Source organism: Aquarana catesbeiana, linkage group LG02 (genome assembly GCF_042186555.1).
Source record: "Aquarana catesbeiana isolate 2022-GZ linkage group LG02, ASM4218655v1, whole genome shotgun sequence".
Taxonomy (NCBI): domain Eukaryota; kingdom Metazoa; phylum Chordata; class Amphibia; order Anura; family Ranidae; genus Aquarana; species Aquarana catesbeiana.
In genome coordinates, this window is record NC_133325.1 from 227625807 (window position 1) to 227641412 (window position 15606).

At 40.1% G+C, this 15606-nt stretch overlaps 1 protein-coding gene across 1 annotated transcript in view; it reads right to left on the minus strand.

The window, feature by feature from the left end:
- Nucleotides 1–15606, minus strand: part of LOC141129859 (protocadherin-9-like) — a 2335577-nt gene that overhangs the window by 80491 nt on the left and 2239480 nt on the right. The window lies entirely within an intron of this gene.

Sequence of the window (15606 nt, forward strand, 5' to 3'; positions counted from 1 at the left end):
CATGTGCAAGCAAAAGTGTTGTTTTTTTCCTTGCAAATTGCAATCTAATTTTAAGATCAGAGCCTTGATAGTAAGAACAAGTAATACAAAATATATATTTTTTTCTATATATATATATATATTTTTTTTTTTTTTTTTTCTTTAAAAAAAATTCCAATGCAAAAGCAAATGTCTATATAATTTCCACTATGTTCACACTGTTTTCAATATAAATTAGTTGTATGTCAGCAAAGTTTTCATACAGTACTTGAGTATGCAAAGATACCATTGAAACCATCATTTTTATACATTTTCTTGAATGTGTATTGTATGTATCTAACCAATGTGGAAAGTGTTAAAGGATAACTATCCTGATAGAAATGTAGAGGCTATCATTATCAACCTCTTTTCACTAATGTTAGTTGCCAAACCATACTTTCTGAGACTTGGAATACAGTGTCTTGAAAAAGTATTCATACACCTTCAAATTTTACACATTTTGTCATGTTACAACCAAAAACGTAAATGTATTTTATTGGGATTTTATGTGATAGACCAGCACAAAGTGGCACATATTTGTGAAGTGGAAAGGAAAATGATAAAAATGGTTTTCAATTTTTTTACAAATAAATATCTGAAAAGTGTAGTGTGCATTTGTATTCAGCCCCTACTCTGATACGCCTAACTAAAATTTAGTGGAACCAAGTGCCTTCAAAAGTCACCTAATTAGTAAACAGAGTCCACCTGTGTGTAATTTAATCTCAGTATAAATACAGCTGCTCTGTGAAGCTCTCAGAGGTTTACTAAAGAACCTTAGTAAACAAACAGCATCATGAAGGCCAAGGAACACCCCAGACAAGTCAGGGAAAAAGTTGTGGAGAAGTTTAAAGAAGGGTTACGAAATAAAAAAATATCCTAAGCTTTGAACATCTCACGGAGCACTGTTCAATCCATCAGCCAAATATGGAAAGAGTATGGCACTGCAAACCTATCAAGACATGGCCATCCACCTAAACTGACAAGCCGAGCAAGGAGAGCATTAATCAGAGAAGCAGCCAAAAGGCCCATGGTAACTTTGGAGGAGCTGCAGAGATCCAAAGCTCAGATGGGAGTGGCAAGTAGAAAGCCATTGTTGAAAGAAAGCCATAAAAAGTCCCATTTGCAGTTTGAAAAAAGCCATGTGGGGGACACAGCAAACATGTGAAAGAAGGTGCTCCGGGCAGATGAGACCAAAATTGAACTTTTTGGCTTAAAAGCAAAATGCTATGTGTGGTGGAAAACTAACACTGCACATCACCCTGAACACATCACCCCCCACCGTGAAACATGTTAGTGGCAGCATTATGTTATGGGCATGCTTTTCTTCAGCAGGGACAGGGAAGCTGGTCAGAATTAATGGAAAGATGAAGTCTGTTAGAGTCTGCAAAAGATTTGAGACTGGGGCGGAGGTTCACCTTCCGGTGGGACAATGACAATGACCCTAAACATACAGCCAAAGCTACAATAGGATGGTTTAGATCAAAGCATATTCATGTGTTAGAATGGCCCAGTCAAAGTCCATACCTAAATCCAATTGAGAATCTGTGGCAAGACTTGAAAATTGCTGTTTACAGATGCCCTCCATCCAATCTGACAGAGCTTGAGCTACTTTGCAAAGAAAAATGGACAAAAAATGTCACTCTCTATATGTGCAAAGCTGGTAAAGACATCCCCAAAAAGATTTGTAGCTGTAGTTGCAGCAAAACGTGGCTCTACAAAGTATTGACTTGGGGGGGCTGAACACAAATACATGACACACTTTCCTGATATTTATTTAAAACCATTTATTATTTCCCTCCACTTCACAGTGTGTCACTTTGTATCAGTCTATTACATAAAATACCAATAAAATACACTTACGGTTTTGGTTGTAACATGACAAAATGTGGAAAATTTTAAGGGGTATGCATACTTTTTCAAGGCACTGTGAGTGTGAAAATCAGGAATATCAGAGTGAAACTCCTGATCTGTATACATTTTTCAGGACAATGATAAAGAAAGTGTTGCCATTGGATCAGAATGGAATCTAGGGGACTGGTATAGGTCAGAAAAGAAAGCATCCACACTTTATTGCTTTAGTTAGTCTATCACACTGGCATTGAATATTTTTTGTGTTTTACTTTTTTCATGTTTGAATAGAATTGAGAAAGATTATGGATTATTTCAGGGTTTAACTGCTGTCTATGTCTCTTTTGGGGACTTTCCCCTCTTGTACTGAACTTTAAAAGGAACAGAAAATGGTGTGAACATCAATCCAATGGAGTCAAAGACAGCAGAAAAAGCCAAACAAAAACCTTCATAGTAGAGTGGCTAGGATTTTAACATTTGTTAAGTTATTAATGATGTTTCTGTCTTCCTGGCTTGGTGAACCCTGTTTTTCAAAATATCTTGTTGTGATATTAAAGGGTGAGGAAGTGATCAATTACTTCAAGTATAGTTTTGTCTATGAACCCACCAGGTGCAGAGTTTTAGAAACTGTATATGATTTTTTTTTTTTTTTTACTTTAAAAAAAAAAGATTTTAGATTTTTGCTATATTCAAGAAGATATGTGGGCATGTTAGGAAGCATGTATGTGTGGCTGTGTTGAGAAATGTTTTTAAATATTGGTCTTGTAAAGTGTAAAGAATACCTCAATACATTTTGTTGCATGTATAAAATGACAACGTATAAGTATTATCTTATCTTATCTTATCTTTTCTTATCTTATCTTATCAATGTTTCTAGTGTTGTCACACATAGCAACTAAACCGTTAGTTTAGTTTAGCAGAGGTTCTGACCCTTCCCTACTGTAGCCAACTAAGCAAATGGCTTAAGTGGAGAAGTAATCAAACATGATTACAAATAGTTAAAGTATATGCATAGCCAAACCTATTGACCTATCACATCACAACATCACATGCTGTTGTCATTCAGCAAATTTATTTTCACTTCATGTTTTGGAGATAAAATAGGAAGTGAGAAACAACACCCCAAGTCGCTGGAACATGTGTCTCTTTGGAAGATTTCCCTTTACCTTCTGTTCTGGTGACATTTGTCCAAAAGTAAAGAACAAAATATAACAATATGCAATCTGCTTTGTTTTATTATTTTATATGACTGTATTGAGAAGTAGAATACAGATGAATACAGGTATCACCAAAAAATGGTGTTATGGTTATTGGAAACATGGAAATATATTCATATAAGGTATCCTCCTCCAGAATGAATTTTAAGAGGAAAGAATTCCCCCTTTAAGTCAATGTGATTAAAATCTATAGATAGTGAACCATAGAAAAAATTATTTTTACATGCACATGTTTGATATGCTAGGTCAGAAACATTTGCCAGGACTATAAAATACAAGGGCCTGCCTTTCTTAAAACCAAATGGATTGTTTGGATCCTAGCATACCTAACACATCCAAGAAAAATCAAACTGGTTTTGCCCAGCTTAACACTACTAACCATCATGAACTGAAATTGTATGTTTTGTGGAGCAGGTAACTTCTTGAGGATCTATTTAATAGATGCAAGGCTGAGGTCAAGGTCACATAGCACAAAGTACAGAATACGTTTTTTTTTTTTTTTCCATGCCTGAAACTATACTTCACAAGAGAAATGTCCAGCCTTTTTTTTAAATTAGATTTCAGGAGACCAGTGGTGATAATTAAATGAAAGAAGATCTGCATACGGGCTAAAGAATACACTATGTACTTTATATTCAGTGCCTGTGCTGACATTATGTTTGAACTACATATGTCTTCTAACCAAAATACTTTAATATGACTATGATTTTAATTTGGTTTTCATATACCCTTTATGATTACATTTGACATGGTAATAATATGAAAAAGGAAAAAGTAATGATAGGTTGTTTTGTAGTATTGCCACAATTTACTACAGCAAGCTGACATGTTGTCTTTTTTTTGTCATGTACTGTATATGTTGAATTAGACTCTATATAATGTAAAATAATGTGTACTGTAAATTAAATTAATTTACAATGGTGCAAGATGAGTATATGAATTTACATCAATGCTTTATACCTGACAGAAAATTAAAAAAAAACAATTCCAGGACTGTTTTTGGTTCCAGACTCTGGTACTGTATCTCAAGTAGAAGGGTCCAACTCCTCCCCTTTTCTAACTGGCATCCAAGACTTCTGCACTGCTTGTGCCTATAGGAGATGTAGGAATGTGGATGTGTGGATGTATGTGTAGGTCATAGGTGTGTGCAGCCTATTGCATTAGGGTGTGCACCCCAAAGTTCCAACACACATCTTTCTCTGCAGCCTCAGCTGCCATGGACAGTGAATGAATGGGATAGCGCTCTGTGCCATAAGAACTGTGGGGGGCCCAATTCAGGCAGAAGCCCAGGTAATAGGGGTAATCAACCACACACAGTGATTAGGGTGTGCCCAGGCACACCTGGCACACCCCCTGCGCACACCTATGGTGTAGGTGCTGTATGTTGTGCATGTTAGCCTTCTTGCAAACGCAAATTAACTAATTGAGTATGGGAGATAGAGTATGGGAATCTTCCAAATCTCACATTCATGTAATATAGTAAAACTTGGACATGTATTTTGTTATTATAAAAAGTTAAGAGCTTAGATAGGGGTTTTAAAATAAAAATGGGTGGACACATTTGTTTTTTTTTTTTAATATTTGTTTTCAATTTTTAAAATGATGTTAACAGTTGTGATTTTGTTTTAAAGCCTTCATTTGTACTGTAGGGAATATGGCTTCTTTACTAGTCCATTGGAGCAATGGGTTGCATCTTATCTTTTTGGCTGGGAGATGAGATGTGTCATTATTATTTTTCTTGTACTCTCACTGAATAAATTACCGACCAGCTGCATTGTGGTATCCCTGGTTTAGTGAAAATGAACAGTCAGGGAAAATTGGATAGATTTTTTTTGTATATATAACAGAGAAGATTTTAAAGAGTAAAACATTTTGGTTGCACAATAATATACATTTGAACCTCCCATGCTAGTAATCCATGTACTAGTATGGGTTAATCATTTAGTACCTGCATTTTTATACTGTATATATTTTACCCTATATAACGCTTAACTCTGATAATAATAATATAATGCACTCATTACCTGCTCTGATTGAACATTCTGCACATATTAATAATTCCCTTTTCAAAGTTTTATTCACCTGTCATGCTATTATTCTCCCACTCTTCAGATCTCAATTAAATATCCATATCTTTCTCGAATAGAATTTAAATAGAACATTTTACATTGTTCACCATTATTAACTGTGTTCTAGTATGTATTACATTTTTCAACTTCTTCTCCAACAGCTAAATGATATGCTCTTTGTTTATTACTTTATTGTTTCTTTATAGCTATATTATCATGTACCGTATATGTCACATTTTAATTTAACAGCGGAGTTATTGTGAACAAGGTAGGCTTTTTACAGAGTGAATACTCTTCATGAGTTTACCTTTGTACAGTTCAATAAATAAGTTGTTTAATTATGAAGTAGTAAGTTAAGAATGAATAGTTGATAGCAAGTTTCCATTTTCGCTAATGCTTTTATCATGTGAAATGGGGAATCACATGTTAGAGAACCATAATATCTTTTTTTTTTACTTAAATGCCAATTGCTGTTTTAGTATTGTTTCAGTAACTATAAATGTAAACCAGAAAAACAGTTCACGCACAGTCATGTTCCATTTAATCCCTGTCCTGTACTGTGAAAAATTGGTGGATTTTCAACTTAGATTTCAAATAATGTTTCCACAAGCACAGAGTCATAATTGAAAAGCCAGTTTATTAATGTTAAAGACAATGTACACTTTCAAGTTGTAGAAAAGGTACGTTGTAAGTGCTGCCATTGATGTGAAAGATTATCTGCTTTCCCTAAAAAAAAAAATGCAATGGGGTATGGAGGAGAATTGGGACTACATGATATCCAGGGGATAATATAGAGAATGAAAATGATGTAAAGATAAAAAAATGACAATATATAAAAAACCTCAAAAGAGGAAAAATATTTTGGCAACACTGTTAGAATAAAAGGTCACACGGTAGTTTCAATATAGTAAGCAGAAAAAGGGGTGAATCCCATGCATGTAAAGTACAACTGAACTGAGCTGACATAGAGATCCCAACGCGTTTCCATAAAATGTCTTCTTCAGTGGTTGAAGATGCCCACTAGAAAAGGACATCTAGAAAGAAATTACACGTAAGACAATATATATATATATATATATATATATATATATATATATATATATATATATATATATATATATATATATATAGTGGGGACGGAAAGTATTCAGACCCCCTTAAATGTTTTGTTATATTGCAGCTATTTGCTAAAATCATTTAAGTTTATTTTTTTCCTCATTAATGTACACACAGCACCCCCTATTTACAGAAAAATACAGAATTGTTGACATTTTTGCAGATTTATTAAAAAAGAAAAACTGAAATATCACATGGTCCTAAGTATTCAGACCCTTTGTTGTGACACTCATATATTTAACTCAGGTGCTGCCCATTTCTTCTGATCATTCTTGAGATGGTTCTACGCCTTCATTTGAGTCCAGCTGTGTTTGATTATACTGACTGGACTTGATTAGGAAAGCCACACACCTGTCTATATAAGACCTTATAGCTCACAGTGCACGTCAGAGCAAATGAGAATCATGAGGTCAAAGGAACTACCTGAAGAGCTCAGAGACAGAAGTGTGACAAGGCATTGATCTGGCCAAGGTTACAAAAAATCTCTGCTGCACTTAAGGTTCCTAAGAGCACAGTGGCCTCCATAATCCTTAAATGGAAGACGTTTGGGATAACCAGAACCCTTCCTAGAGTTGGCGGTCCAGCCAAACTGAGCTGTCAGGGAAGAAGAGCCTTGGTGAGAGAGGTAAAGAAGAACCAAAAGATCACTGTGGCTGAGCTCCAGAGATGCAGTTGGGAGATGGGAGAAAGTTGTAAAAAGTCAACCATCACTGCAGCCCTCCACCAGTCAGGGCTTTATGGCAGAGTGGCCCGACAGAAGCCTCTCCTCCTGCAAGACACATGAAAGCCTGCATGGAGTTTGTTAAAAAATAATTGAAGGACTCCAAGATGGTGAGAAATAAGATTCTCTGGTCTGATGAGACCAAGATAGAACTTTTTGGCCTTAATTCTAATCAGTATGTGTGGAGAAAACCAGGCACTGCTCATCACCTGTCCAATACAGTTCCAACAGTGAAGCATGGTGGTGGCAGCATCATGCTGTGGGGGTGTTTTTCAGCTGTAGGGACAGGACAACTGGTTGCAATCAAGGGAAAGATGAATGCGGCCAAGTACAGGGTTATCCTGGATGGAAACCTTCTCCAGAGTGCTCAGGACCTCAGACTGGGCCGAAGGTTTACCTTCCAACAAGACAATGACCCTAAGCACACAGCTAAAATAACAAAGGAGTGGCTTCACAACAACTCCGTGACTGTTCTTGAATGGTCCAGCCAGAGCCCTGACTTAAACCCAATTGAGCATCTCTGGAGAGTCCTAAAAATGCCTGTCCACCAACGTTTACCATCCAACCTGACAGAACTGGAGAGGATCTGCAAGGAGGAATGGCAGAGGATCCCCAAATCCAGGTGTAAAAAGCTTGTTGCATCTTTCCCAAATAGACTCATGGCTGTATTAGATCAAATGAGTGCTTCTACTAAATACTGAGCAAAGGGTCTGAATACTTAGGACCATGTGATATTTCAGTTTTTCTTTTTAATAAATCTGCAAAAATGTCAACAATTCTGTGTTTTTCTGTATATATGGGGTGCTGTGTGTACATTAATGAATAAAAAAAATGAACTTAAATGATTTTAGCATTTTTGGCTGCAATATAACAAAGAGTAAAAACTTTAAGGGGGTCTGAATACTTTCCATCCCCACTGTATATATATATATATATATATATATATATATACACAGTATCTTACAAAAGTGAGCACGCCCTCACATTTTTGCAACACTGAATTTTTTGTGACAACACTGAAGAAATGACACTTTGCTACAATGTAAAGTAGTGAGTGTACAGCTTGTATAACAGTATAAATTTGCTGTTCCCTCAAAATAACTCAACACACAGCCATTAATGTCTAAACCGCTGGCAACAAAAGTGAGTACACCCATAAGTGAAAATGTCCAAATTGGGCCCAATTAGCCATTTTCCCTCCCCGGTGTCATGAGACTTGTTAGTGTTACGAGGTTTCAGGTGTGTCAGAAACCATGAATCAGACTAAGACAGAAGTACAGTTAAATGACACTTGTATAACCACTTCAGCACAGGGCCATAGACATATGATGTCCACAGATGGGATCTCCCATCCTGGGTGGACGTCATATGACGGCCTGGGATTCCCGGCCATCTAGGGGGCGATGTCTGCCGGGCACCCACGATTACCCGTTAACCGGGCCGGACCGTGGATCTGTGTGTTTGTAAACACACAGATCCACGTCCTGTCAGTTGTGAGGAGAGCGATCTGTGTTCCCAGTACAGCGGAACACTGATCGGTCTCCTCCCCTTGTACGTCCCCACCCCCTACAGTTAGAATCATTCCCTAGGAAACATACTTAACCCCTTGTGTCCCCCTAGTGGTTAACCCCTTCACTGCCTGTCACATTTACACAGTAATCAATGCAATTTTATAGCATTGATCGCTGTATAAATGTGAATGGACCCAAAAATGTGTCAAAAGTGTCCAATGTGTCCGCCATAATGTCGCAGTCACGAAAAAAAAATCGCGATCGCCACTATTACTAGTAAAAAAAATAAATAAATATTTTTTTTTTTTAAATGCCATAAATCTATCCCATATTTTGTAGATGCTATAACTTTTGTGCAAGCCAATCAATATACACTTATTGGAATTTTTTTTACCAAAAATATGTAGAAGAATATGTATCAGCCAAAACTGAGGAAAAAATTTGTTTTTTTTTTTAAAAATTGGGATATTTATTATAGCAAAAAGTAAAAAATATTGTGTTTTTTTCAAAATTGTCGCTCTTCTTTTGTTTATAGCGCAAAAAATAAAAACCGCAGAGGTGATCAAATACCACCAAAAGAAAGCTCTATTTGTGGGGAAAAAAGGACGTCAATTTTTTTTTGGTACAACGTCGCAGGACCGCGCAATTGTCGTTTAAAATGCAACAGCGCTGAAAACTAAAAATTGGCCTGGGAAGGAAGGGGGTGAAAATGCCCTGTATTGAACAGGTTAATAATAATAAAAAAGGTAAACAGAGTAAACATAGTCAAAATATAGCCAGAGTTCAGGAACCGGAACAGATAGTTAGACAAGTCAAAAGATCAGGGAGCCAGAGAACAGTGTAGTAGAACAGCAAGCAGGATCTGGAGTCAGAAGGAATGTCAGCCGAGCAAGTCTTCAACAGGAACAAAGGAGAGCATCTCTAGAGATGTGACCAAGGCGAAGGCAGAGATCATCTGGACTGGACGTCTTAAGTAGGCAGGACTGATGAGCAGGATATCATCAACAGGTGAGTCACTGTGGAGAGATAGCTGGCAATTAGCCGACAGCTGAGCGGTCAGCTCACAGAACCTGACAAGGTGTGAATGGGGAGCAGGTGTTCTAAATTTTGGTGTTATAGCTCTCACTCTCTCATACTGGTCACTGGAAGTTCAAAATGGCACCTCATGGCAAAGAACTCTTTGAGGATCTGAAAAAAAATGTTGCTCTACATAAACATGGCCTAGGCTATAAGAAGATTGCCAAGACCCTGAAACTGAGCTGCAGCAAGGTGGCCAAGACTATACAGCGGTTTAACAGGACAGGTTCCACTCAGAACAGGCCTCGCCATGGTCAACTAAAGAAGTTGAGTGCACTTGCTCAGCGTCAAATCCAGAGGTTGTTTTTGGGAGATAGATGTATGAGTGCTGCCAGCATTGCTGCAGAGGTTGAAGGGGTGGGGGATCAGCCTGTTGGTGCTCAGACCATATGCTGCACACTGCATCAAATTGGTCTGCATGGTTGTTGTCCCAGAACAAAGCCTCTTCTAAAGATGATGCACAAGAAAGCCTGCAAACAGTTTGCTGAAGACAAGCAGACTAAGGACATGGGTTACATAAATCCATGTCCTGCAGTCTACATAGACCAAGATAAACCTATTTGGTTCAGATGGTGTCAAGCGTGTGTGGCTGCAATCAGGTGAGGAGTACAAAGACAAGTTTGTCTTGCCTACAGTCAAGCATGGTGGTGGGAGTGTCATGGTCTGGGGCCGCATGATTTCTGCCAGCACTGGGGAGCTACAGTTCATTGAGGGAACCATGAATGCCAACATGTACTGTGACATACTGAAGCAGAGCATTATCCCCTCCCTTCGGAGACTGGCCCGCAGGGCAGAATTCCAACATGATAACGACCCCAAACACACCTCCAAGATGACCACTGCCCCGCTAAAGAAGCTGAGGGTAAAGGTCATGGACTGGCGCATGTCTTCAGACCTAAACCTTATTGAGCATCTGTGGTGCATCCTCAAATGGAAGGTGGAGGAGCGCAAGGTCTCTAAAATCCACCAGCTCTGTGATGTTGTCATGAAGGAGTGGAAGAGGACGCCAGTGAAAACCTGTGAAGTTCTGGTGTACTCCATGCCCAAGAGGGTTAAGCAGTGCTGGTAAATAATGGTGGCCACACAAAATATTGACACTTTGGGCCCAATTTGGACATTTTCACTTGGGGTATACTCACTTTTGTTGCCAGCGGTTTAGACATTAATGGTTGTGTGTTGAGTTATATTGAGGGGACGGGAAATTTACACTGTTATACAAGCTGTACACTCACTGCTTTAAAATGTAGCAAAATGTAATTTCTTTAGTGTCATCACATAAAATGATATAATAAAATATTTACATTTGTGAGGGGTGTACACACTTTTGTGAGATACTGTGTGTGTGTGTATATATACACACACACACACATTCAAGGTTTGCACTCAAAATCACGATACATGGCCCCATTCATTCTTTCATGTACACGGATCAGTCGTCCTGTTCCCTTTGCAGAGAAACAGCCCCAAAGCATGATGTTGCCACCCCCATGCTTCACAGTAGGTATGAAGTTCTTTGGTTGCAACTCAGCATTCTCTCTCCTCCAAACACGACGAGTTATGTTTCTACCAAACAGTTCTACTTTGGTTTCATCTGACCATATGACATTCTCCCAATCCTCTTCTGGATCATCCAAATGCTCTCTAGCAAACCTCAGATGGGCCCGAACATGTACTGGCTTAAGCAGGGGGACACGTCTGGCACTGCAGGATCTGATTACCTGGCGGCGTAGTGTGTTACTGATGGTAGCCTTTGTTACGTTGGTCCCAGCTCTCTGCAGGTCATTCACTAGGTCCCCCGTGTGGTTCTGGGATTTTTGCCCACCGTTCTTGTGATCATTTTGACCCCACAAAGTGAGATCTTGCGTGGAGCCCCAGGTTGAGGGAGATTATCAGTGGTCTTGTGTGTCTTCCATTTTCTAATTATTGCTCCCACAGTTGATTTCTTCACACCAAGCTGCTTGCCTATTGCAGATTCAATCTTGCCAGCCTGTTGCAGAATTTTGTTTCTGGTGTCCTTCGACAGCTCTTTGGTCTTGACTAGGGATGAGCTTCGAGTTCGAGTTGAACGCATGTTTGACTCGAACATTGGCTATTCGCCAGTTCGCTGAACAGCGAACAATTTGGGGTGTTCGCAGCAAATTCGAAAGCTGCAGAACACCCTTTAAAAGTCAATGGGAGAAATCAAAAGTGCTAATTTTAAAGGCTTATATGCAAGTTATTGTCATAAAAAGTGTTTGGGGACCTGGATCCTGCTCCAGGGGACATGGATCAATGCAAAAAAAGTTTTAAAAATGGCAGTTTTTTCAGGAGCAGTGATTTTAATAATGCTTAAAGTGAAACAATAAAAGTGTAATATCCCTTTAAATTTCATACCTGGGGGGGTGTCTATAGTAAGCCTGTAAATGGGCGCATGTTTCCTGTGTTTAGAACAGTCTGACAGCAAAATGACATTTCAAAGGAAAAAAGTCATTTAAAACTACACGCGGCTATTAATGAATTGCCGGTCCGACAATACACATAAAAGTTAATTGATAAAAACGGCATGGGAATCCCCCACAGGGGAACCCCGAACCAAAATTTAAAAAAAAATGACGTGGGGGTCCCCCTAAATTCCATACCAGGCCCTTCAGGTCAGGTATGGATTTTAAGGGGAACCCCGCACCAAAATTTAAAAAAAAAATGGCGTGGGGTCTCCCCAAAAATCCATACCAGACCCTTATCCAAGCACACAACCTGGCAGGCCACAGGAAAAGAGGGGGGGCGAGAGAGCGCCCCCCTCCTGAACCGTACCAGGCCACATGCCCTCAACATTGGGAGGGTGCTTTGGGGTAGCCCCCCAAAACACCTTGTCCCCATGTTGATGGGGACAAGGGCCTCATCCCCACAATCCTTGCCCGGTGGTTGTGGGGCTCTGCGGGCAGGGGGCTTATCGGAATCTGGAAGCCCCCTTTAACAAGGGGATCCCCAGATCCTGACCCTCCCCCCTGTGTGAAATGGTAAGGGGGTACAAAAGTACCCCTACCATTTCACAAAAAAGTGTCAAAAATGTTAAAAATGACAAGAGACAGTTTTTGACAATTCCTTTATTTAAATGCTTCTTCTTTCTTCTGTCTCCTTTCTTCTATCTTCTTTCTTCTATCTTCTGTCTTCTATCCTCCTTCGGTTTCTTCCTTCATCTTCATCTTCTTCTGGTTCTTCTGGTTCTTCTGGTTCTTCCTCCGGTGTTCTCGTCCGGCATCTTCCTTCGTGGCGCCAGCGTCTTCTTTCCTTCGTCTTCTGGGCCGTTTCGCGTCCAGCATGATGGGATGGGAGGCTCCTGCTGTGTGACGCTTCTCCTCTTCTGACGGTTCTTAAATAACGGAGGGCAGGGCCACCCAGTGACCCCGCCCCCTCTGATGCACGGGGACTTCCCTGTCTGCCCCCCTCTGACATCACATGGAGTGCCACAGGGAAGTCCCTGTGCATCAGAGGGGGCGGGGTCACCGGGTGGCCCCACCCTCCATTATTTAAGAACCGTCAGAAGAGGAGAAGCATCACACAAGGAGCCTCCCATCCCATCAACATAGGGACAAGGTGTTTTGGGGGGCTACCCCAAAGCACCCTCTGAATGTTGAGGGCATGTGGCCTGGTACGGTTCAGGAGAGGGGGCACTCTCTCGTCCCCCCCCTCTTTTCCTGCAGCCTGCCAGGTTGCGTGCTCGGATAAGGGTCTGGTGTGGATTTTTGGGGAGACCCCACACCATTTTTTTTATAATGGTCTGGTATAGATTTTGAGGGGGGGCCCCACGCCATTTTTTTTTTATAATTTTGGCCGGGGTTCCCCTTAATATCCATACCAAACTTGAAGGGCCTGGTATGGAATTTAGGGGGACCCCCACATCATTTTTTTTTAAATTTTGGTTTGGGGTTCCCCTGTGGGGAATTCCCATGCCATTTTTATCAATGAACTTTTATGTGTATTGTCGGACTGACAATTCATTAATAGCCGCGAGTAGTTTTAAATGACTTTTTTTCCTTTGAAATGTCATTTTGCTGTCAGACTGTTCTAAACATGGGAAACATGCGCCCCTTTACAGGCATACTTTTTTTTGCATTGATCCATGTCCCCTGGGGCAGAACCCAGGTCCCCAAACACTTTTTGTGATAATAACTTGCATATAAGCCTTTAATATTAGCACTTTTGATTATTCATGTTCATGTCCCATAGACTTTAACGGTGTTCACGTGTTTGAACAAATTTTTTGCCTGTTCGCATGTTCTGGTGCGAACCGAACAGGGGGGTGTTCGGCTAATCCCTAGTCATCACCATAGTGGCGTTTGGAGTGTGACTGTTTGAGGTTGTGGACAGGTGTCTTTTATACTGATAACAAGTTCAAACAGGTGCCATTAATACAGGTAATGAGTGGAGGACAGAGGAGCCTCTTAAAGAAGAAGATACAGATGAGAGACAGAAATCTCGCTTGTTTGTAGGTGACCAAATACTTATTTTCCACCATAATTTGCAAACATATTCTTTCACAAATCAGACAATGTGATTTTGTCTCTCATAGCTGAGGTATAACTATCATGACAATTACAGGCCTCTCTCATCTTTTTAAGTGGAAGAACTTGCACCTTGCACAATTAGTGGATCAAAGGAACACTTTTTAATCAAAGTATAGTATCAAGTCAATTAAACTCCTGGGAATAGTTTTACATTTGTCTCGAGTCAGTGTCACTACTGTTAGCATGAGGCAATACCTGGACCCTATAGAGGTTGCACTGGCAGTCCAACTGCTCCAACTGGACATCAATACATGCCATAGCCAGAAGGTTTGCTGTGTCTCCAAGCACAGTCTCGAAAGCATGGAGGAGATTCCAGGAGACAGGCAGTTACTCTAGGAGAGCTGGAAAGGCAGTAGAAGGCCCTTAACCCATCAGCAGGACCTGCAGCTTTGTGCAAGGAGGGACAGGATGAGCACTGCCAGAGCCCTACTGCCATCTATGGATACTATGGTTACTGAATGATGGGGACAACTAGCCCCAAAAATGTGGGACTTCTCCTACCGTCCTATGTATAGATGGGCCAGGAAGGGTGAGAACTTGACTTCCATGGAGGCCCCACACTTCTGGAGGTAGCAGTCCACATCGAATGTAAAATAGTTATGGAATAACAGGTATTCCAAACTTTGTCAGATACATTCCTGATGAACTAAGAAATACTTACTTGAATGTCTCAAAAATATGGCACAGAGTGGAGTCCCCGAGAATGAGGAATGGATGAGTACAAACTCGCAACATCGCAAATAATCCATACTAAATCTGGACTCCATGTGCAGTTCTGGATATCAATCAGCAGTTGCTTAGTGTCTCTGAGAAACCCAGGTAACTCAAAAACAAGAGGTTGCAGTTGATGATCCACCTATTGGCCTAAACGTTCATTGAGAAACCCAATACCTGCCACAATGGATCTTCCTAATACTGGATTTAACCCCTTGGGGACTTTTAGGTAAATGGTGGCAGATAAGCATAATAGGCACTTCTGGATGAGCAGCCTCCTGGATAGGGATGAGCTTCGAGTTCGAGAAGAACTCATGTTCGACTCAAACATTGGCTGTTCGCAAGTTTGCCGAACAGCGAACAATTTGGGGTGTTCGCGGCAAATTCGAAAGCTGCAGAACACCCTTTAAAAGTCTATAGGAGAAATCAAAAGTGCTCATTTTAAAGGCTTATATGCATGGTATTGTCATAAAAAGTGTTTGGGGACCTGGGTCCTGCCCCAGGGGACATGGATCAATGCAAAATAAAAGTTTTAAAAACGGTCATTTTTTCGGGAGCAGTGATTTTAATAATGCTTAAAGTGAAACAATAAAATTGTAATATCCCTTTAAATTTCGTGCCTGGGGGGTATCTATAGTATGCCTGTAAAGGGGCGCATGTTTCCCGTGTTTAGAACAGTCTGACAGCAAAATGACATTTCAAAGGAAAAAAGTCATTTAAAAGTACTCGCAGCTATATGAATTGTCGGTCCGACAATACACATAAAAGTTA